Source organism: Notamacropus eugenii, chromosome 5 (assembly GCF_028372415.1).
Source record: "Notamacropus eugenii isolate mMacEug1 chromosome 5, mMacEug1.pri_v2, whole genome shotgun sequence".
NCBI classification, from domain to species: domain Eukaryota; kingdom Metazoa; phylum Chordata; class Mammalia; order Diprotodontia; family Macropodidae; genus Notamacropus; species Notamacropus eugenii.
This window is the reverse complement of record NC_092876.1, coordinates 247,296,652-247,320,714: the sequence shown is the minus strand read 5'-3', so window position 1 is coordinate 247,320,714 and position 24,063 is coordinate 247,296,652. Positions and strand designations below refer to the sequence as shown.

The window sequence follows — 24,063 nt, the reverse complement described above, 5'->3', positions numbered from 1 at the left end:
TTTCAGCAAAACTGGTTTCAATCTATCTTTCTAAGGGAAATAAGACTTTCTACTGTCTGGGTTATGTTTCTTTCTAATAAAACTGAAGAATATTTCCAGATTAAATCTGTAAATATATCTAAAAATCTAAAGTATTACATAACAAACATGTTTTCACATTTAGAAATTATTTTTGTTGAGTTTGTGTTCAGTGGGTTGACTTTGAATAATATAGTAGAAACAGTCATTGGTGCCAAATCTGAGAGATTTTTTTGACCAGCTGGGATCAAGGTGGTGGTGGTGATGATGGTGATGGTGATGATGGTGATGGTGATGGTGATGGTGATGGTGATGGTGATGGTGATGGTGATGATGATGATGATGATGATAGTTAACATTTATATGTGCCATTTATATGTGCATTTACAATGTGCCAGGCACTGTGCTAAGCACTTAATAATTATAATTATTAGCTTGTTTGGTCCTCAAAATAATCCTGGAAAGTAGGTGCTATTATTATTCCCATTTTACAATGAGAAAACTGAGGCACATAGTGGCTAAGAGCCTTGACCAGGGTCACACGGCTAGCAAGTATCTGAGGTCATATTTGAACTCAGGTCTTCCTGATTCCAGGCTTGGTACTCTATGCACTGTACCACCTGTAATATGGTATAGTGGACAGATCATTGACCAAGATTTGAAGAGACCTGGTCTGCCACTTAACAGATTTCATGAACTTGGCCAAGTCACTTTTCTTCTCTGGGTCTGCTTTTCCTCTCCTATAAAGTAAGGGAATTGGAATAGGTAATCTGAACTCCTTTACAGTCTGAAAATTCTATGCCTAATACATATTGCATTTCTTTTCTTAAGAGTATTTTGAGGAAAACATTTGTCATATCTTTGAAGTAATGGAAAAACAGTGAATTATTTTATTTCTAGCTGTTAAACTGTCACAAAGAAAGGCAAAGACCTTCTCCCTGCATCAAGGAGTATACATTCTAAGAAGGGGGAAGATGTGAATAACCAGGTACATAGAAGATGTATACAGAATAGATGAAGGTAATTTGAAAGGGGAATCTGCAAAACCCTTCTGTAAATGTGAGATTAGAGGTGATTCTTGAAGACAGCTAAAGATATTAAGAAATGGGGGTGTAGGAGACCATGCCAGGAATGGGGGGCATACAGTGAAAAGGCATGGAATGGGGAGAAGTTGTGTATGGAAAATAACAGAAGTAGGTCAGTGTAGCTGGATCTTAGTTTATGGAGACAAGTAAGATATAAAAAAGTGGGTAGGTAGAAAGGGGCATGGTTATGAAAAGCTTTAAATACCAAGCAAAAGAGTTTTACCTGAAAGCAACAGGGAGCCACTGGAGTTCACCGAGCAGGAGAGCAATACAGTCAGATCTGTAGTTTAGAAACAGTATCTTGGCAGCTGAGATGGATTGGAGGAGAAAATTAAGGCAGGAAGACCATTTATAAGGTGATCATAGCAGCCAGGTGAGATGTGTTGAGGTCTTAAACTAGGGCTGTAAACTATGAGTAGAGAGAACATAATGTACATGAGAGCTGTTTTGAAGGTAGAAATGACAAGATTTGGCTATGGGTTGGTTATGTAGTGAACTTGGAGATGAGAATTGGGTTCAAGTCATGGTTCCAAATTATTAGATGCATGACTCTGGGCAAATTGCAGCTTCTCTAAGTTTCAGTTCCTCAGCTGTGAAATGGGAATGATGGGGCTTTCACTGGCTACCTGACAGGATTGTTGTGAAGAAACTTGAAGTACTATATAAAAGGTGAGGTCTTATTAATGGGCAGTTCTGTTACTTCAAGTCCTTAAATTCTGAAATCTATTGTTCCCTGGCCATCCTCTCCTACTACCAAGATTATTAGAATAGCCCTCTAAGTGATATTGGCCTTCTCCACCATAAACTGAAGCATCCAGACTCCAGGTCTGCTGACTTTTTCCTGAGTATATCTTTGAGCATCTCAGAAGAAGTGCTAACCAGACATTTAAATTTTCCAGTATTCTCTCCTCATTGCTTCTGAAATACAGAGAGCTGCACGGGAGAGTCCATGGCCTCAAAGTCACGTATGGTCTCAGGGCTCAAAGTACCAATGAAGCTTTCTGAAGTCCAACCCTAATATTAACTGGAGGGCTCTTCCAAGAAGAGAACGTTGGCCAAGGCTTTCTTCATCATTGGACCCTCCTATCAACCTACCTCATCTTACTCAAACCATAAACCAAGTAATCTCCCCATGGGAGATACCATTGTCAGAATCATTATCATGCCATCATTCTAATTAGAAACATGGCCCTGGTTATATTTATAGATGCCCATTTTTGATACTATCTCTCCTTCATGGCTAGGAGAGCTATCTGCTTCCTCTTCCTGTTCTAATTCCTATCATTTAGATCCACCATTTGCCAGAAAAAAACTTCCCTGTTATCTATCTCCACACTCTCATCCCTGTTCAATCCTCATCATTCTCACTCTCTGTCCTTTTCTGCCAGTTCCTTAAATGGTCACTCGTTCAGCTATGCCCTTTGGAAATTTTATCCTATTGTTAACAAATTCACATTGTCGTCAAATTCCTAGTCTTTGTTTTCTCAATGACATAGCCTTCTTAGATCATGTAAATTAAATCGCTCAGCAGTGATGCTTAAAGCTACTTGCTCAACCAGTCCTGTTCAGTTTGAGTATTTGGTTTCTGGGCAGTGCCATGCTGATCCTAATGGTTGCAAATACTCCCAACTGGAAAGTAGTACAAAGTGCTAACCTCTTCCTGGTTCTCAAAGAGTTAGCAACCTTCTTTGCCCCAGTTCCACCTTTCTGTGCGGGACTGTACTGATATATTGTCAACAGCAAGGAAGGGTGAATGCATTTGTGGATTTACTTAATCAAGTACCAGTCTTAAGTCCTTATCCAGGATTGAACCCCACCTCTTATCTAGACTAGCTATCATTAAGCCCTGCTCATGTGATCTTGGCATGACAGAGTTGGAAGCAGACAAAAATGCTTGGTTGCTACAAACAGCTGCTTTTACTCTTAACAGAGAATCAGCAAATAAGTAGTTAGTATTTGATAATAAGGAAACAATGCAAAGTTATATAACATCCACCAAAGGGCTGCAAACCTGATGTTCTTAGTCCCTAAAAATCTCTGGCCAGATTGATATTGATATAGCTCAGGAATGTTAGAAAATACATAGTTTCAGTTTTTATACTTTTCCATGGCTGCACTCTTGTGAGTCAACAAGGGTTTGAAAACAATAGTTTGAATCACAGTCATAGCACCACATCACGAATTGAGTCAGTGACCTCTAGTTCCCTTCCAAAAACCCCAGAGTCATTAAGATTCATCTATCTCTTAGCACCGCCATGGAGGCTTTTGCTGTCAGGCAGCAACATCAGTAGGCATCAACATTGGCAACCAAGGATAGGAACCTGTCCTGGATTGCGAAATATCAGCCACAGATACTAAATGATCTGATCTCTCATTTAGGATATTCTAAGCATGATTCAAAAGTTTTTCAGGGAAGATTGACTATCACATGTACTTTTCTCTGGTTATTCTAGGGCAAGACATCCTCTAGGAAAGACATCTACCATCCTGCCTTGTGCTAAATAATTCTACAAAGACAAAAAGTTAAACTTACTGTCCTGGAACTGAATGCTTCAGAGGACTGAGGAATAGATATTATACACAGTCAAATCCTGAGTTTTGTTGGCACGAAGATAACAACTGTGAAAGGTTTTAAATGTATCATCTTGGATGAAGCAGACACCATGACCCAGGATGCTCAGAATGCCCTAAGAAGAATGATTGAAAAAATACATTGAGAACACTGTATTTTGCCTCATCTGTTATATGTCAAAGATCGCCTGTCCCTACAGGTTTAGTGTACAGAGTTGATTGAGGAAAGCTGAGAGATTAAGTCACTTACCGAGGGTCGCAAAGCAAGGAAGTATCCGAAGCTACGTGTGAACTGACACCTTCTGGGGTCCAGATTAGTGCACAGTATTCACTTGCGCTACCAGCTGCCTCCTAATCGAAGTCTAAACCGATTGGACCACTTCACAGCTCTACCAACAGTACATCGTTCCCATCTTTTGTCATCTTTGCTAATTTGCGCGGTGCGAGGTAAAACCTTAGAGCTGTGTGATTTATATTTATCTCATTATTTAGTGATTGAGAAAATATTTTCATTTGGTCATTTATGATTTGAAGTTCTAAATTTCTATCAGGAAATGCCTCTTGATACATATATAACATGTATGACTTTATGAGAGACTTAAGAGTTATAGAGTGATAGTAAGGTTTATTGAAAAGAGAGAAAGAGTTATTTCCTGGGCATTTCTAGTATCTAGGAGATGAGAACTTTATCATGCATGTGGCCACCAATATTGGATGAGCAGCAGGGGAACTTAAGCCATAATGTGGGAAAACAAGAGGCCTGGCTTTTATCTTCTGCTGCTATTAGTCAAATGGGATAGGTTCTCCTCTGTAGCAATCCCAAAATTTATTTCTCTTTGGAGTGGAATCCAAGCCACATGTTGTATAGTCTTAGCAGAGAGGGCTTAAAATTGGACCAAAGTTTTTGTGAAGTACTGTGGATCCTTTATGTGTTTTCTGCAGTTTTGGGGTTTTTGTATAAGATCTAGGGATTTATTTGCCTACCTCTGAGGTTAACTATACACAAACTACATTATAACTCTTCTGTGTATCTATATCTGTAGGTAATTTTGGATGGGGACAAGAAGAGCCAAAGAGAGAATGAAATTTGGTTTGACTCTCAAAATCAGTCCACTGTATGTAAACCAAGAGATTGGGGTTCTGGACTACAGGTTACAGTAAGGAATGGTAAAATGTATAAAAACTCTGTCATGATAGAATTCCACAAACAATAAAAAAATCACATGAACATTTAAAATTTATTTTTCCAAGAAACACTTCACTGGCACTGCTAATAAGTAGCAATACAAACCATTTTGAATTTCAGCTTCTATCCCTGGCACACTTCCTTTTTGGAGACCTCTTAGTGAGTGACAAAAATAATCTCACTGAAGAAATCCAGTGAGGGTGGAAAGGAAGACATCTGAATAATCAGAAAAAAATGGAATAATCAGGTCTTAACAAGTAAGAGTTGCTGCCTGAGACACTTACTTATAAATGGAACCTTATGTTTCTTGTGATAGTGTTGGATTGAATTTGCCATTTCTTATTTACTCAGCAAATTAGTTAACATTTTTTTAAGGGAGGCAGGATGTCATAGTAGAGTAAGGAAATATGGGTTTCTAGGGCTGGTTGTGCCATTAGCAAGCTATGTGGCCTTGTGTAAGCCACTAAACTTCCTGGGTCTCAGTTGGCTCATCTATAAAATGAGAAGGTTGGATTAAATGATTTTATTTTTCAAAAATTAGTTAATTTATTTATTTTTAGTTTTCAACATTCACTTCCACAAGACTTTCAAATTTTCAAGAGTTTCAAATTTTCTCCCCATCTCTCCTTTGTGCCCACCCCAAGATGGTGTGCATACTGATTATCCCTTCCCCTAATCTTCCCTCCCTTCTATCATACCTCTTCCTTCTCTTATCCTCTTCTCTGTATTTTCCTATAGGGCAAGATAGATCTCTATATCCCATTGCCTGTGTGTCTTATTTCACACTGCATGTGAAAACAATTTTCAGCATTCATTTTTCAGACTTTGAGTTCAAACTTCTGTCTCTTCCTCCCTCCTCACCCACCCCCCAAGAAGGCAAATAATTCAATATAGGTTACAAATGTGTAGTCATGCACAACACTTCCATAACAGTCATATTGTGAAAGACTAACTATATTTCCCTCAATCCTATCCTGCTCTCCATTTATTCTATTCTCTTTTGACCTGTCCCTTCTCAAAAGTATTTGCTTCTAATTATCCTCTCCTCCTATTTGCCTTCCCTTCTATCACTCCCCAACTCCCTGCTTAACCCTTTCCTCTGTACTTTATTGTAGTGTAAGATAGATTTTCATACCAAATTGAGTGTGCATGTTATTTCCTCTTTAAGCCAAATCCAATGAGAGTAAGGTTCACTCTTTTTCTTTCACCTCCCCCCTCTTCCCCTCCACTGAAAAAGCTTTTTCTTGCCTCTTTTATGTGAGAGATAATTTACCCCATTCTATTTCTTCTTCTCCCAATACATTCCTTTCTAATCCATTAATTAATTTTTTTAGACATCATCCCTTCATATTCGTCTCACCCTGTGCCCGCTGTCTATAAATATAATCCCTCTGACTACCCTAATACTGAGAAAAGTTTCAAGAGTTACAAATATTATATTTCCATTTGGAATGTAAACAGTTTGACTTTAGTAAGTCCCTTGTGATTTCTCTTTCTTGTTTACTTTTTCATACTTATTTTGATTCTTGAATTTGAAAGTGAAATTTTCTATTTAGCTTTGGTCTTTTCATCAAGAATACTTGAAAATCCTCTATTTCATTGAATGACCATTTTTCCCCTGAAGTATTATACTCAGTTTTGTTGGGTAGGTGATTCTTGGTTTTAATTCTAACTTCTTTGGCATCTGTAGTATCATATTCCAAACCTTGCAATTCCTTAATGTAAAAACTGCAAGATCTTATGTTATCCTGATTTTGTTTCCACAATACTTGAATTATTTCTTTCTGGCTGCTTGCAATATTTTCTCCTTGATCTCAGAACTCTGGAATTTGGCTACAATATTCCTAGGAGTTTTCCTTGTGGGATCTCTTTCAGGAGGCAATTGGTGGATTCTTTCAATATCTCTTTTGCCCTCTGGTTTTAGTTCAGGGCAGATTTCCTCGATAATTTCATGAAAGATGATGTCTAGGCTCTTTTTTTGATCATGGCTTTCAGATAGTTCAATAATTTTTAAATTGTCTCTCCTGGATCTATTTTCCAGGTCAGTTGTTTTGCATTGAGATATTTCACATTGTCTGCTATTTTTTCATTCCCTTGGCCTTGTTTTATAATTTTTTGGTTTTTCATATAGTCATTGACTTCCATCTGCTCCATTCTAATCTTTAAGGAATTATTATCTTCAGTGAGCTTTTGGACCTTCTTTTCCATCTGGCCAGTTCTGCTTTTTAGGGCATTCTTCTCCTCATTGGCTTTTTGGATCACTTTTGCCATTTGGGTTAGTCTATTTTTTTAATGTTATTTTCTGCAGCATTTTTGGGTCCCCTTTACCAAACAGTTGACTTGTTTTTTCATGATTTTCTTGCATCAGTCTCATTTCTTTTCCCAATTTTTCCTCTACTTCTCTTATTTGATTTCCAAAATCCTTTTTGAGCTTTTCTATGGCCTTAGACTGATTCATATTTTTCTTGGAGGCTTTGGATGCAGGAGCTTTGATTTTATTGTCATTGTTGTGGTCTTCTGTTTGTATATTTTGAACTTCCTTGTCACCAGAGTAAGATTCTATTGTCTGATTTTTTTTTTCTGGTTTTTGTTCATTTCCCCAGTCATTTACTTGACTTTTGAGCTCTTTGGTAGTTTTCTGCTCCCAGTGGGATTGGGGGTGTGTGCTGTCAACTGCTCAATCCCCCCACAGTCTGTGGGCCTAGAGCTCCAGAAATAGCAGCTGCTGCTGCTGCTGCCCTGCTGTTGCAGGCTCCTTTGCCTCCTCTACCAGCCCTGTGGCTGGGACTGGCCCATCCTAGTCTCTCACACATATCCCACAAGTTTTTTCCACTGAATTTCCAATTTGTTCTCAACATTTTGGGATTGTGAAGTCTGGAAACCACTCCAGGTGCCAGAGATTCAGTTCCCCCAAGGTTTGCTCTGGTCCCATCTGTGCCCAGTGTGGCCCACATTGGGTTACACTCTGCTCCCACCCCAGCATGATAGACACTTGCTGTCAGATTGCCAGGTTGTCTGGGGCTAGAGATTTGCTTCATTCCATCATTCTGTGGGTTCTGTAGCACCAGAATTTGTCCAGAGTAATTTTTTACAGGTATTTAACTGGGTTTGGGGAGAGAGCTCTAGCAAATCTGTGTTTTTACTCCATCATCTTGACTCTGCCCTGATTAAATAACTTTAAATGTCAAAAATGAAGTATTCTCAAGGTATCTAAGGGTTTGGCCAAACCCATTTTCAGAGGCATTGTATCAATTTGGAAACTTAGATATACTTCTTTTATTAAATTTTGTTATTATGAACATAAAAATCAATCAACACGAACATTTCAACAGAGAACAGAAAAAAGAATTCTATGAAAGTGTGAATATCAGTTGTATAGTTAAAAAAAAGCTATATTAAATTTAACCTAATAATAAAATTACTGTCCTTTTTAATGTCCCCTTCTGAACTCCCCTCTGTTCTCATCTATGTCTATGTATATTCTTTTCTACTTTCTTTGAATCACTCTTATGATCTACCAGCCCTCCTTCCAAACTCCTCCCACAGGAACCTTTCCTTATAAAAAAAGTGTAGTTAAGTTAAACAAATCAATATGTTTTCTGTGTCTGAAAATGTATGTCTCATATTGTACTTCTGGCCTATCACCTTTCTGCCAGGAGAGGTTATTACATTGATCAGAGTTCTTGGGTCTTTCAACATTGTTTTCCTTTATATTATTGTAATCATTGTATAAACTGTTCTAATTCTATTCACTTCACTCTTCATCAGTTCATATAAGTTCTTCCAGATGTCTCTGATTCCATCATGTTCATCATTTTTTTAGAGAGTAATAATGTTCCATTACATTCATACACCATAATTTGTTCAGGAAATCCCTAATTTTTCCAGTTTTTTGCTAAAAAAAAAGGGGTGGGAGGAAGCTACAATGAATATCTTTGTATATATGAGCTACTTCCTTCTTTCCTTGACCTCTTTTCAGCATATCTTTGGAAATAGTATTGCAGGGTCGAAGGATGTGAATAGTGATTTTCTGAGGGTATATTCTAAATTGATTTTCAATTAGGACCAATAGTTCCTACTTTTGAAGGAGGACCAATTAATACTCTACCAATAGTACATCAGTGTGTCTACCCTTCAGGTTCCCTCCAATGATTGCTATTTTCATTTCTGCCAATTTAATATGTGTGTCCAGTCTCAGAATTGCTTTAATTTGCATTTTACCACTTATTAGTGATTTGGAGCAGTTTTTCATATGGTTGTTGATAGCTTGTATTTTTTATTTGAAGACTGCCTAAAATTTTTATTTATTTCTGACAGTAGAATTCGATTTTGGTAGTATCTCACATCTGTAACATTTTTGTCTAGGCATGGGGACAGGACAACCTGGAAGCCTTTTTGTTTGTTTTTATTTTCTTTTTAAATAACCAATGAAGCTCTGTCCTCAAGGTAGGAACATGCAGGACAAATGTTATGACAGTTCCATTTTAGTAAATATGAAACTTGGCTCTACTCACATTGCACTGAAACTGAGTTTAATAAGTGTTCAGGTTTTGGAACCTTTTGCATTCCTCAAAGGACATAATTTAAAATAGATGAGATTTACCATGGAGTCTTTTTTTATAACAACCAACAAACACTCGTCTCTCTGTCTTGTCTGTCTCCCTCACTTGGCCTTAAGACTTATAAACCAAAATATTTGTTTTAAAATCAGGAATTTAATCATTTATTTTGAAGGAAATGAAAACTTTAGCATACTTGACCCTTGTGTTTCAGTGTCTATTTCTGCTTTACTCTTGGAAGGGAAGAATATATAAGATAGATAAAACAAATATTTTTCAAAATAAGAGAATTCTAATGAGGGGAATCAAATTCTACATAGGTTGTTTGGGATTTTAAATTGCATTAGAAAAAGAAAATTTCTAATAGTTATGGACTTGAAGTTTCTTCTTCACTAAGCTGTGATCATTTGCATAGTTTCCCTATTTTTCAGCATGATTAATGATACAAGACAGAATCTATCTCAAATTTATCTAATGACTGAGTAACTATTGTGACATTCTCTAAATATCTTCCTGAATAGTTGTAGGTACCCAAAATTAGATGTAGAATTCTTGATATTTCACATTAACTAATCAAAATGTGTTTATTAGGAATCTACTATATGCCAGATTTTGGGAATACAAGTACAAAAATTGAAATCTTTACTGGTAAGGTCTTTATATTCTAATGGGAAAAATAACTAGTACGCATAAAATATATAACATAGATATAAAGTTAGTAAATGCAAATATATACAAAGTGGCTAAATACAAGGTAGTTTGATTAGGGGAGCACTAGCAGTTGGGGGATCTTAAGTTTGTGCTGAAACTCCATCTTAAAGGAAGAAAGGGACTCTGTGGAGTAGAAATAAGGGGAGAGTACCTTCTAGGCATGTGTTACAGCCAAGTGCAAAGGCATGGAGATGGAAGATAGAATGTTGAATGGTGTTTATGAGGAGCAGAAAGTTGGTACCAATGGATCAAAGAATATGGAAAGGTAAGTAATGTTCAGTTACCTGAGGCTGGGGAGATAGGTCAGAGCTCTGAGAACAGGAAGGAGAAAAAAGAATTTATATTTATTTTAGGATAATAGGAAATTATTACACAGTAGAACTTATGTAATAATTTACACAATAGGAAACGCTTGGAGTTGGCTGACCAGGATAGTCACATGGTAAGATATCCTTTTTAAGGAAAATTCAGTGTAGCATCAACTGGAATACTGAGAGAGGAGAGGATACTGTAATAATCTAGGTGAGAAGTGATGAGACACTAAACTAAGGTGGTAGCTGTGTGAATGGAGAGGAGAGATCAGATGCAGAAGATGTTTTGAGGGTAGAAATGGCAGGATTTGTCAGTTAATTGTACGTGTTGACTGGAAGGGAGTGAGTTCAGTAATAATACTGAGGTTAGGAATCTGTGAATCTGGAAGGATGGTGATGCTTTAGACGCAAAAAGAGATGTATAAAAGGTGAAAAGATAATTAGTTTGGTTTTAGAGGTATTTAGTTTAGTTAGATTTCTCCATGACATTTAGTCTGAAATGTCAGTAGACAAGGTAAGACTAAAGCTCAAGAAAAAGCCTAGATTTGGGAGTTGTATTCATAGAGATAATAGTTAAACCTATGTGAGCTGAAAAGGTTGGGTGTGAGGTGAAGAAGAGAAGGTCTAGGGTAGACCCTGAAAGAACATTCACAGTTATGAGGCATGATAAGCCAGCAAAGGAGGCAGAGAAGCCATACATGTAGGAGAGGAACCAGCATCATGAAAACTGTGTCATGTCAAAATTAGTGTCATGAAAATTACTAAAGGAGGGATTTTGGAGGATGAGATGGTGGTCCATGATGTCAAATGCAGCAGAGAGTTCAAGAAGGACTAGGACTGAGAAAAGACTATTAGATCATTGGTACCTTTTACGAGAGCAGTTTCAGTTGAATGATGAGGTCACAACTCAGATTGCAAAGGTCAAGGATCAAATGAGAGGAGTGGGGACAGTGAGCACAGAAAGCTAGATTTTTTTAAGGAATTTGACTTAAAATGGAGGAGTCATCTCTTTCTCAGAGACTGGAAGAAAGGAATAGGGTGGAAGAAGATGTGAAGGGGTTTCAAGATGAAATGAATGGGAGGAAAGAGAGCTCACAGCAAAAAGCTTCAATTAAAACTATTTTTAATTAAGAAGCAAGGCATTTGGGTAAGGAATTGAAGAAAAGTTGTGGAGGTCTTGAAGGAAGACAAGGTTTGGAATAACTTCTGTGGAAGTGAGACAGGGAATCAATTATGAGGAATAAAAAGAATAAAATTCCTATACTAAGTAATTTAGGAGAACATAATTGTATTCTAAAAGTTACTTTGGCATTGTGGCTAGAAAGCAAGTTTTGGAGTTAAGTCCTAACTCCAGTTATATACTAGCTTTGTGACTATGGATAAATCACTTAACTTTTCAGAGTGCCAGGTAGCAATCTGAGCATATAAAGCACAAACATATTTGGAGTTCCTCATACTAGTGAAATCACAAGGATAGTCCATACCTGTAGTCATATTCTATTATTTATTTAGGGCAGCTAGGTGGTGCAGTAGATTAAAACCTGAGTGTAATAATGAGCTGTTTAAAAAATAAAACAAAATAAAAATAGTAATGAGTAAGCAAAGGAAAAGAAAACCCAACCATTGATAGCTACTTTGGTGTAAAAGATGATCTGGGTTCATATTCAGAGGAAGATGATGAGGTTAAAAAAACACTCCTACCCCAGAGTGTAACATCAAATGGTCACAAGCCCAAAAAAGAGTTCTTGAAAGAACTTAAAAAGAAATTTAAAAATTAAATAAGAGAGATTGAGGAAAAATTAGGAAAAAAATAAAAGCAATCTAAGAAAATTATGAAAAGAAAGTCAACTAATTGGAAAAAGGATTTCCAAAAACCTTAAGGAAGAAAATAACTCTTTGAAAACTAGAACTGGGCAAGAGGAATCAAATGGTGTTATAAGATACAAAGAAATAACAAAACTAGAAAAAATAGAAACGAATCTGAAGTATCTCATTAGAAAAACAACTGATCTGGAGAACAGATTGAGGAGAGACAGTATAAGAGTTGTCAAACTACATGAAAGTTATGATCAAAAAAGAATCTGTATACAATATTACAAGAGATTGTTAAGGGACACAATCTTATCATGAGAATAATACATATGATCAGGTAGGATTCATACCAGGAATGCAGGGCTGGTTCAATATTAGGACAACTATTAGCATTATCAATCATAACAAAAAAACTAACAAAAACCACATGATTATCTCAATAGATGCAGAAAAATCTTTTGACAAAATGCAACACCCATTCCTATTAAAAACGCTGGAGAATATAGGAATAAAGGGAACTTTCCATCAAATAATAAACAGTATCTACCTAAAACCTTCAGCAAGCATTATATGCAATGGAGATAAGCTAGATACATTTCCAATAAGATCAGGAGTGAAACAAGGATGTCCATTATCACCACTACTATTCAATATGGTACTAGAAATGTTATCTGTAGCAATTAGACAAGATAAAGAAATTGAAGGAATAAGAATGGGCAAAGAAGAAACTAAGTTATCACTCTTTGCAGATGATATGATGATATACTTAGAGAATCCCAGAGATTCAAGTAAAAAACTACTTGAAATAATTAACAACTTTGGCAAAGTTGCCGGTTACAAAATAAACCCGCACAAATCTTCTGCATTCCTATGTGTTAGTAACAAAGTCCAACAGCAAGAGATAGAAAGAGAAATCCCATTTAAAGCTGGGGTAGATATTATAAAATATTTGGGAGTTTACCTGCCAAAACAAACCCAGGGCCTATATGAACACAATTACAAGACATTTTTTGCACAAAGTCAGATTTAAGTAAGTGGATAAACATCAGTTGCTCATGGGTAGGCCAAGCCAATATAATAAAAATGACAATTCTACCTAAATTAATTTACTTATTTAGTGCCATACCAATTAAACTATCAGATAATTATTTTCTAGAGCTGGATAAAATAATATTAAAATTCGTCTAGAAGAACAAAATGTCCAGAATATCAAAGGGATTAATGAAAAGAAATGCTAGGGAAGGTGACCTAGCTCTACCAGATCTCAAATTGTATTATAAAGCAGCACTTATCAAAACCACTTGGTACTGGCTAAGAAACAGAAGGGTAGGCAGTCGAATAGGCTAGGTATTCAAGACACAGTAGGCAATGAATGTAGAAATCTCCTGTTCGATAAACCCAAGGACCCCAGCTTCTGGGATAAGAACTCACTGTTTGACAAAAATTGCTGGGAAAACTGGATAAGAATGTGGCAGAAACTAGGCATAGACCATGCTTGATACCATATACAAGAAAATGGGGATACAATCTAGGTATAAAGATTGATACCATGGACAAACTGGAGGAGCAAGGAATAGTGTATTTATCAGATTTATGGAGAAGGGAAGAATTTTTTACTAAAGAAGAGATAGAAAGGATTTTGAAGTGCAAGATTTTGATTACATGAAATTGAAAAGTTTTTGCACAACCAATCCCAGTGCAACCAAAATTCGGAGGGATGTAGTATACTGGAAAAGAATTTTTACAGCTAATCTTGGGGATAAAGGCCTCATTTCTAGAATATATAGAGAACTGAGTCAAATATACAACAATACAAGTCATTCCCCAATTGATAAATGGTCAAAGGATATGAACAGGCAATTGTCAGAGAAAGAAATGAAAGATATTTATAATCATAAGAAAAAATGCTCTAAATCACTTTTGATTAGAGAGATGACAATCAAAACAACTCTGAGGTATCACCACACCTATCAGATTGGCAAACATGACAGAACAGGAAAATGATAAATGTTGGAGAAGATGTGGGAGAGTTGGAACACTAATTCATTGTTGGTGGAGCTGTGAGCTGATCCAACCATTCTGGAGAGCAATTTGAAACCATGCCCAAAGGGCTACAAAAGTGTGCATACCCTTTGACCCAGCAACATTGCTTCTAGGACTGTATTCCCAAGAGATTATAAAAATGGAAAAGGGTCCCACATGTACAAAAATATTTATAGCAGCACTCTTTATAGTGGCCAAGAACTGGAAATCAAGGGGATGCCCATCAATTGGAGCATGGCTGAATAAATTATGGTATATGAATGTAATGGAATACTATTGTTCTATAAGAAATGATGAAAAAGAAGACTTCAAAGAGACCTGGAAAGACTTACATGATCTGATGCTGAGAAAGGAGCAGAAGCAGGAGAACTTTGTGCACTGCAATGACCACAGTGTGTGAGAGTTTTTTCTGGTAGACTTGGATCTTCATAGCAATACAAGGACTTAAAAAAAATTCCCAGTGGTCTTCTAAGGCAAAATACCTTCCATGTCCAGAGAAAGAACTATGGAATTCAATCGCAGAATGTAGCAGATCATTTTTTTGTGTGTGTTTAATATTTTGGTTTGTCATATGATATCTCCCATTTATTTTAGTTCTTCACAGCATGACTATAGTGAAAATATATTCAATAGGAATGTAAGTGTAGATCCTATATAGAATTGTATGCTGTCTCGGGGAAATCTAAGTTTTATGGTAGTGATTGTAGAACACTAAAAATAAATAAAATTAATATATAAAAAAAGAAATTGTTAAGGAAAACTGTCCTGAAGTTCTAGAACAAGAAGGTAAAATAGAAATAGAAAAAAAATCTACATTCACCATGAAATCTGATCTCTGACACTTACTAGCTATGTGATGGTGGGCAAGTCACTTAACCCTATCTGCCTCAATTTTCTCATCTGTAAAATAAACTGGAGAAGGAAATGGCATACAACTCCAATATCTTTGCCAAGAAAACTCCATAAAGGAGTGTCATGAAGTGTTGGACATTGATGAACAAAAACATCAAAATATTTCCTCCGTCACAATATTAAAACATTATATTTATAACCATGAGCAAGACTTTTCTGGGTGTCAGTTTCCTTATCTTTAAAATTAGGCGATGAAGTTGATGGCCTTAAAGTCATGTTCAGCTTCAAGTAGATGACCTTATGATACTAACACCCTCCTTCAAATACAATTTATTTCTCTTCAGTGATATTTTGCCAGATTTTAAAGAAATAAGCTGGCTTAGTAGATACAGGGCCAACTTTGAAGTTTGGAAGAACTGAGTTCAGACCCTGCCTGTTATGCCTACCAACAGTATGAGTATGGGTAAGGTGCTTAATCTCTCAGAGCTCCAAGTAACTCTCTAGGACTACAAATTACAGGTGAGTTACTAATTTACATTAGAGAAGAGACTTTTCACACTGGGAATTCAGTCACAGATGCAGACCAAAACCTGAATTCAAATCACTATGAAATTACCCATTGTAACATAAATAAAAATAATACTCCTTTTCATTTCATTACCTAAGGATATGCATTCATTTCCATGTGTGATGTAAAACATGAGATTTTGAAAGGAATGCATTAAATTAACCTTTCAAAAATCACAGGATAAATGCCCCTTAACTTCCCAAATTCACTGATTACATTTTTGAGTATTTTATTTTTTTCCCTAGATACATGTCAAGAAAATTTTTAGTTTCACTTTTACAAAATTTTGAGTTCCAGATTTTTCTCCCTTCCTCTCTCCTTTTTACTCTTTTGAAAATGGTAGGCAGTTTGATATAGTTTATACATGAGTTATCATGTAAAAAATATTTCCATATTAGTCACAATTGTGAAAGACATAGATCAAAAGAAAAAAAAAACATGAGAAAGAATAAAGTGAGAAAAATATGCTTTGATCTGCATTCAGAGTCCATCAGTTCCCTCTCTCTGGATGTGGATAGCATTTTCCTTCCTGAGTCCTTTGTACTTCTCTTGGATCATTTCATTGCTGAGCAGAGCTAACTATCAAAGTTGGCCATCACACAATGTTGCTGTTACTGTGTACAATATTCTCCTGGATCTGCTCATTTCACTCAGCATCAGTTCATGTAAATTTTTCCAGGATTTTCTGAAGTCTTCCTGTTCATCATTTCTTATAGTGCAATAGTATTCCATTACATACATATGCCATAATTTATTCAGTCATTCCCCAATTGATGGGCATACCCTTGATTTCCAATATTTTGCCACCATGAAGAGGGCTGTTATAAATACTTTTGCACATGTGGGTCCTTTTCCCTTTTTAATAATCTCTTTGGGATACAGACCTCGTAATGATATTGCTGAATCAAAGGATATGCACACTTTGGTTGTCCTTGGATATTCACAGTTTGGTTGTCCTTTGAGCATAGTTCCACTGTGAATGCTTTATCACCTTGAATTTTACACTAAGATTTGACCCAGATCAGATAGGGGACATTGCCCATGTTTTGCCAATTTTCTCCTCATTTGAGTAGGAAGTCAGGAAAAAGGATAGAATGTCAATCAATGGGCATTCTCCAGAATGGTTGGATCAGTTCATAACTCTATCAACAGTGCATCACTGTCCCAATCCTCCTACATCTTTTCCACATTTATCATTTTCATTTTTTGTCATATTAGACAATCTGATAGGTGTGAGGTGATACCTCAGTGCTGTTTTCATTAGCAGTTCTTTAATCAAAAGTGATTTAGAGCACTTTTTAATATGTTTCCAGTTAGCTTTGATTTCTTCTGAAAATTGCCTATTCATATTCTTTGACCATTTATTATTTGGGGAACTGATTGCCCTTTGACTGAGAAATCTTAATCTTTATTGGTGATGCTAGACCCTGTTTCCTTTCTATTACATCTAATTGTGCATATTCTGGTGGTTGAGCAATTAAAAAATTATTTTTACATAAACAGTAGCACATATTCTCTCTAATAATACTGATATATGTGACAATTTAGTATTTGTAAAATCCTTTACATACTTGATTCTCACAAATAACGTTGCTAAATATAAGTGCTTAAAATATTATTACCCTCATTATAATGATGAAGAAACTGAGGTGAAGAGGGATCAAAACCTTGGCCAAAGCTACTTGGCTAGTCATGTCTGAGGCAGAATTTGAATTCAGTTGTTGTTGACTCCAAGTTCAGTATTCTGTCTACTAAGAATTTTCATATTAAAAAAATATTGGTTGCGTTTACAACTTGAGAAATTGGGTGCATGACAACTGTGCCCAGAAGCATGTACTAAACATAACTTTTCTAAGAGCTCATTGAAAGAATTCTAATTTTGAACAATATGCCTCTGGATTTGAGATAAATTTCATTTCCAGAAAACGCTAGATTTTGATGAACTGCAAGATGTTTTGACTTAAGTAATATACTTAAAAAAAAGCTCAGCCTGCCTGAATTTGGCCATGTTACAGGTTTAATAGGAAACCATATGACATTCTATCCTTTTTCCTAGTTTCCTACTCCAATGAGGAGAAAATTGGCAAAACATGGCCAATTTCCCCTATTTTACTTTTTCTGATCTGGGTCAAATCTTAGTATAAAATTTAAAGTGGCAAAGAATTCACATGGGCCCAATTAAAAGCAGATTGACATGGAGGTGGAACATTGCATATATATTTAAATTTTTTCAGTGATTTGCCTATTTTATTCCCTACTTCCTTTTAATTTAAAAAAATTATTTGTTGTATGAGCTAGCTCTTGGAAAGGAGAGTGAAGAGATAGATGAGGAAATTTAGGACTATGAAAACAATTAATGAAAATTAATTTTAAAAACCAGAATGAGATGCATTTTCCCCAGTGCTACTCACTGGTTTCTGACTTTTTGAGTATAAGAACTATATTATAAAGTATTGATTTGATGGAAAGGTCTCCCCACTGGATTTTTCCTTAGGCTTTGTACTTTTTCCCATTCATTGCATTCATTCTATAAGTATGGGACTTGCCTCAGACAAACTGAGACCTGGGAAAGACCTTAGCTTAAAAAGTCCATCGTCTCTCACAGCATCTGGGGCCATCTCCAGTTATCCTGGTCTATATTTTGCCACTGTACCCAGATGGCTCCAGAGGAGAGAGCCCTGCCTTACTTAAATCCAATTCACTTGCAAGTCATGACATAATCTTGCTGTTGTCATGGTCCTCTTCAAGAATGAAGGACAGAAAAAAACAAACAAACCAAAACCAAAAAAAAAAAAAAAAGAATGAAGGACAGATAACAACAATTTAGTAAACATCTTTCATCTGTATATAATGTGATATAGAAAACTAGACAGTGTTGTTTTTAGACGGTAGTTACTAATACACAGTGGCAAATCATTGATTTATATCAACAAACTTGTTACAAATTACACATTTAGTAGTATATTATATGCTTCAACTTTGAAGCTAAATCTGTACTTACATATTGAGGAGGAATGTATATCTCAATAAATTTAGACATGCATTGTTCTTTCCCTGACTTTGTTACAAAATGTCTCTTTTGGGTCCCCACTTTCCTGTCAATTTCTGTCATCAGTGAAAAGTCAGTTTAAGATCAGTGATATGAGTACAAAGCAGAAAAGCAGTCTTAAAAGACCCAGGTTTGAGTCCTAATTCTAATGTTTACAGACTGTATGACCAAAAGAAGATCTCTTTACCTCTCTGAGGTTTAGGTTCTTCATCTGTAAAAGAGGTGTCATAATACTTGCTCTATCCTCAAAATTCTGTGGTGAGGAATACCCTCTATAAACCAATGAAGTACTCATATTATTTAAATATGAGTTTCAAAGTCTGAAGTTTGTTTACTCTGTACTATACAGAGCTGTAAAAGAACCCATTTTAATAGTATCCTTGACTCATAAAATAATTTAACATAAATTATTTTTAAATTTCAAAACCATCTGACATCTCCCCACAATAAACTTTGTTCAGTTTGCAAAGCTAGCTAGGTGGCAAAGTGCATAGAGTACTGGACTTAGAATCAGGAGGATTGGAATTCAAAGCTGGCCTTAGACTGTTGTGACCACTTAAAAAACAAACAAGCAAAAAGCCTCTGTCTCAGTTTCCTCAGTTGTAAAATGGGGATAATAATCGCACTAACCTTACAGAGTTGTGAAGAACAAATGAGAATATTTGTAAAGTGCTTAGCACAGTATCTGGCACATAGTAGATGCTTCCTTCTTCTCATTTCATACGTGGTTAGTTTGATTGCTGAAAGGGTCAGCAAAAAAGAATATTTGTGAACGGAAAATTGTTAAAAATCAACTTCTGAAGAAGCCCACTCTTTCTAAGGACCAGCTAGAAAATTGCTCCTCAGAGAATGTACTCTAGCTGGTCCTTAAAAAGAGTGGGCTTCTTCAGAAGTTGAATGTACTAATGTATCTGTGTGAAGGTAGAACAAGATTGAGGCAAGGATAGCTACAGGACATTGTGGTCCATGTTTGTTACATTTACATGTGACCATCCTTAGAGTTTTAAAGGTCATAACTGACAAAATTATAAATCTAATGTAATTCTTGGCTCAAAGGGCAAATTGGATGAGACCCTCTCCTTCTTGGAGGAGACTGATTATTCCATGTCCTAACTAACAAGAGGGTCCAGGGTGGAGTTGGTGAGAGCAGTAGTGGAGAGGTTCTGAGTTCTAGGTTGCAGCACTGAGAAAGATGCATGATTCTACCTTTTCTTTAGATAAATCAAGAGAGAAAGACTCTGGGATGAAATCACCACAGAAAAGCTGACAGTCTTTATTGTGTCCCTGTTCTCAGCTTGCTACCCTAGAAATTTCAAGGAATTTCCCCTTGGATAAGATCTGAAATTCCTTCTCATAGTTGAGCTGAATTATCTAGTTCTCAATGAGAAAACTCCTTCAATCTGTATTGTTTGGTATATATTCCCATAGGTATACTTTCTCTGATTTCTGTTTTGCTTTAACTTGTATAAATGGGTTTGTTTGCTATTTGCTATATGTGTTCATTGTAGAACTGGCATAGGAGGGGAAAGGAGTGAAGCCCAGGTAGATAGCTTGGAACTCTTCTCATAAAGGAATAGTGATCACTAGCTTAGCTCAAATCTAAAACTACTCCCCCTAGACTATCAATTTTTAAGGGAGCAGACAGATAGAATTTTAGCATGGTACGCTCTCTCTCTTTGAGATGAGTTGAGTAGGCAGCCTCTGGTTCCATCCAATCTCTGACTTCTCCTGGAAGGAGTCAAAGTCTCCCTTGGAGAAAAGTACAGAGAAGGGATTTTTGTTGTTCAGTCATTTTTAGTTGTGTCCAGCTCTTTGTGACCCCATTTAGGGTTTCCTTGGTAGTTTGCTATTTCCTTCTCCAGCTCATTTCAGAGATGAGGAAACAGAGGCAAACAGGGCTAAGTGACTTGCCCAGGGTCACGTAACTGGTAAGTGTCTGTGGCCAGATTTGAATTTAGTTCTTTCTTACTCCACTGTGCCCACCTAGAGAAGAGATACAGGATATCTGCTCTTACTTACCTTTGAACCACATTTAAACAGACCTATGTGGACACACATAAACTACATGGACCAAACTAAAAAGCATTCATTGCTGCCTACTCCTCCCCCAAAAATAACTGTTAGAGAAAAATGAGATTATATCAAGATTGTTGAATTCATATTTCAGAATATACTTCTTGAGTTTTGCCTTATAAGATATAGCTTTATCACTGACTACCAGGAAGTTCTGATTTGAGGAATTACAAGTTATGAAGAAGTCACCTGAAGAAACTGTAGGAAAAGACAGAAGAAACAAGAGAGTAAGATGAGCTCAGAAGGAATCATAAGAAGCTTGAGACAGAAGACATAGAGAGCTAGGAGTGGAGCTGCTGAAACATCTGAATTTTCAGCTGGTTTGCTGGAAGCTCACTATTTGGAAGAGACATTACATCGTTTATTGGCTGAGAGCTCTTGGGCAATTTGCTGAATGAAGATCTGAATCCTCCTGCTGTGCCTAGACCTATTCCGTTTATTGCTCTCTAGTGCCATCTATAGCCTAAAATATGGTAAACTTCTCTGGGATGCCAAGTTGTCTTCTACTGCCATCTACAGTTTGAGAGATAGAGTTCAAATATTACCTCAGACACTTTCTACTGTGTATCCCTGGGCAGGTCTGTCTCAGTTTCCTCACCTGTAGAATGGGAATGATGATGGCACCCACCTCTAAGGTGGTATGAAGATCAAATGAGATAATACTTGTAAAAAACTTAGCACAGTGCCTGTCATATAGTAGGGTTCTTAATAAAAGCTTGTCCCCTTCCTGTCTCTATGGTTCCCTGTACGAGCTATGTCTTGCTACTGCAACATATATTGAGGGGTTACTGATTAATATTAGTTCACATTAAGATCACCTGGATAAGATTTTTTGTATAATTCTAACTCCTTTCTTTTCATCGCTGAGAACTTAAAATGAAATATTTTGGGAAATTCAGGTTGTCCCAAAAATCTTAGTGCAGTTTTAAGCTTTATTAGCCTAAATTAAACTTTATAGCTCAATATTGCACTAAGATTTTTGAAACACCTCGTATCTATTACCCTGCCTGCTGTATGATGATATTATATATGCTAAGGACTATACATAAGCAATGCATCCTGAGCTGGAACTCACACCTGGCTTGTCCTCACTCTATAGTAGGCTACATTCATCAGGAGGGTCTTCGCCTCCCAGTTTGATTTTTTTTATTAACTTGAGTAACTACTTAAAGAAACCTATTCATTGAATGGGCATATCTCACTCAAAGTGAGAATGTAATAAGACTTTAGTCTGAAAGGGTCAGGATCTCCATTGTATCTTGGGCTATCTCCAGTCATCTTGATGACTATCAGGCCACTGGACCCAGATGGCTCAGGAGGAGAAAGTGAGGTTGGTGACCTTACACAGCCCTCCCTCACTGAAATCAAAGTCAACTGCAAGTCATGTTATCATCTTGATGTCATGGTCCTCTTCGAGAACATAGGACAGACACAAAACAAAACAAAAACAAACAGTTTGAGAGGGAGAAAAGAGACGAGGGAACAATGTGAGCTGTGCTTCACTATGATAGGGGGCTTGGAGAAGTAGAATCTTAAGGTAACTGCTTGGCACTGAAAGAGTGAATATTTTTTCTTAGCACCCTGTTAAGGGCAGCTATGAACAAAAAGAACTTGTCATTCCTTCATCATCTCAAGAATGGAGATAGCTTTAGAGTCGAAAGGAACAGATAGAAGAGACAGTATTTGGGTGGTGGACTTCGTTCCTGAAGAGACTAAGGCCATCAATGCCTTTGGTTCAGTGTTATGAGTTCCCTCGGGGCCATGTATTTTTCCCATCTATGTAGGTCCCTGATTGGTTTCTATGTCTGTCCACTCTCTCCTATGGATACTATGAGCATTAGTGGGAGAGTGAAGTTATAATCAGATTATTCCTGCTCTGGCCTTCCATTGAGTAAATCTCATAATTATTTTTGCTTTCGCCCCTCTTATATTGAATAAATGTGATGTTTGCTTATAAATACTGAATAAATGTTAAGATTAGTCAAGTCAATCAGTAGTCAATAAACATTTATTATGTGATATGGCACTCTGCTACGTACTGTGAACACAAATAAGATAAAGAAAGATAGTACCTACCTTCAGGGAGCTTCCAATATAATGGGGGAATACAGTGCAAAAAAAGGAAGATGAAAAATGGAGATGTACAGTGTAGGGGAAGCTCTACCAGCAAAGTTCTGAGTATTCTGTGAGGGAGTACATGGGAGGAATTTATTGTTCTAGCCTCTAGCCCTTGGATCAGAAGAGATGGCAACTGAGGGTGATGAGAAGGTGGTGAGTACCCAAACTGAGTCAGTCTGCGTGATGATGAGATTTCAGGTCTTGAGATTATCCTAGGGAAGGCATGATGTTTGTGGAGTTAAAACTAAGCAGAGTTACTGGTGGAAAATGGAGTCTTTCTTATATTTTATCATTTAGCAAATGTTTTATGTTCTGACTCTGCATTTATAGGTGGGTCTATGACTATTCTCAAGCTAGAGTAGGGAGAAAAACAGCACTGTAGCCAGGAAATATAAAATAGTTTGGAGGAATACTGTTTAGATTCACAAAATTGGATCATAGATTTAGAAGTATTAAGCATCTTAGAAGTAATTTATTTATTTCAACTCCCCCCATTTTACAGATTACAAGACTAAAACCCAGAGAGAAGAAACTTGCCCCAAATCACCCACATAGTAAGTACAGTGGCAGAACTGGGTTTTGAAACCATGACCTCAAAATCTAAATCAAGTGCTCATTCTAGTACACCATTCTGCCTCCAGGGATAGAGAACCAGAAGGAAACTCAGAGAGCACCTAGTCGAGCCCCCTCAAATTTGCATAAATTCAGAAGATTTGCTTGGTGAATATGGAAACAAAGAACAGTTTAGAGATACAGTGAGTTCTCTCTATGGACTATAATATTCAATCAGTAAGCATTTATGATGCAACTGCTATTTGGCAGATGCAGTTTTAGGTGCTGGGGATTCAAATATCAAAAGGTAAAATAATTCCTACTCCAAAAAAGCATATATCTTACTGAGGGAGAGAAGGTATAAATATATATGTATATGCAGAATAAATGCAAAATAAATATAAGGCAGTTAAATAAAAGGTAGTTAGGGCAGCCTCGAACAGGAGAATGAGGAAGATAATAATTTGTGGCAATAATTTGTATGATAATTTGTGGTAATAATAATAATGAGAAAAATTCTTATTTATGTAACACTTTAAGCTTTGAAAAGTGCTT

General features: G+C 36.6%; 1 long non-coding RNA gene across 1 annotated transcript in view; it reads left to right on the top strand.

Annotated features, from left to right (window-relative positions):
- LOC140505958 (uncharacterized) overlaps positions 1-6,265 on the top strand; it is a 64,515-nt gene extending 58,250 nt beyond the window's left edge. Inside the window, exons 3-4 of the long non-coding RNA XR_011967718.1 lie at positions 3,557-4,121; positions 4,718-6,265. This is a non-coding gene — a long non-coding RNA (uncharacterized lncRNA). The remainder of the gene's footprint in view (positions 1-3,556; positions 4,122-4,717) is intronic.
- The last annotated feature ends 17,798 nt before the right edge of the window (positions 6,266-24,063 follow it).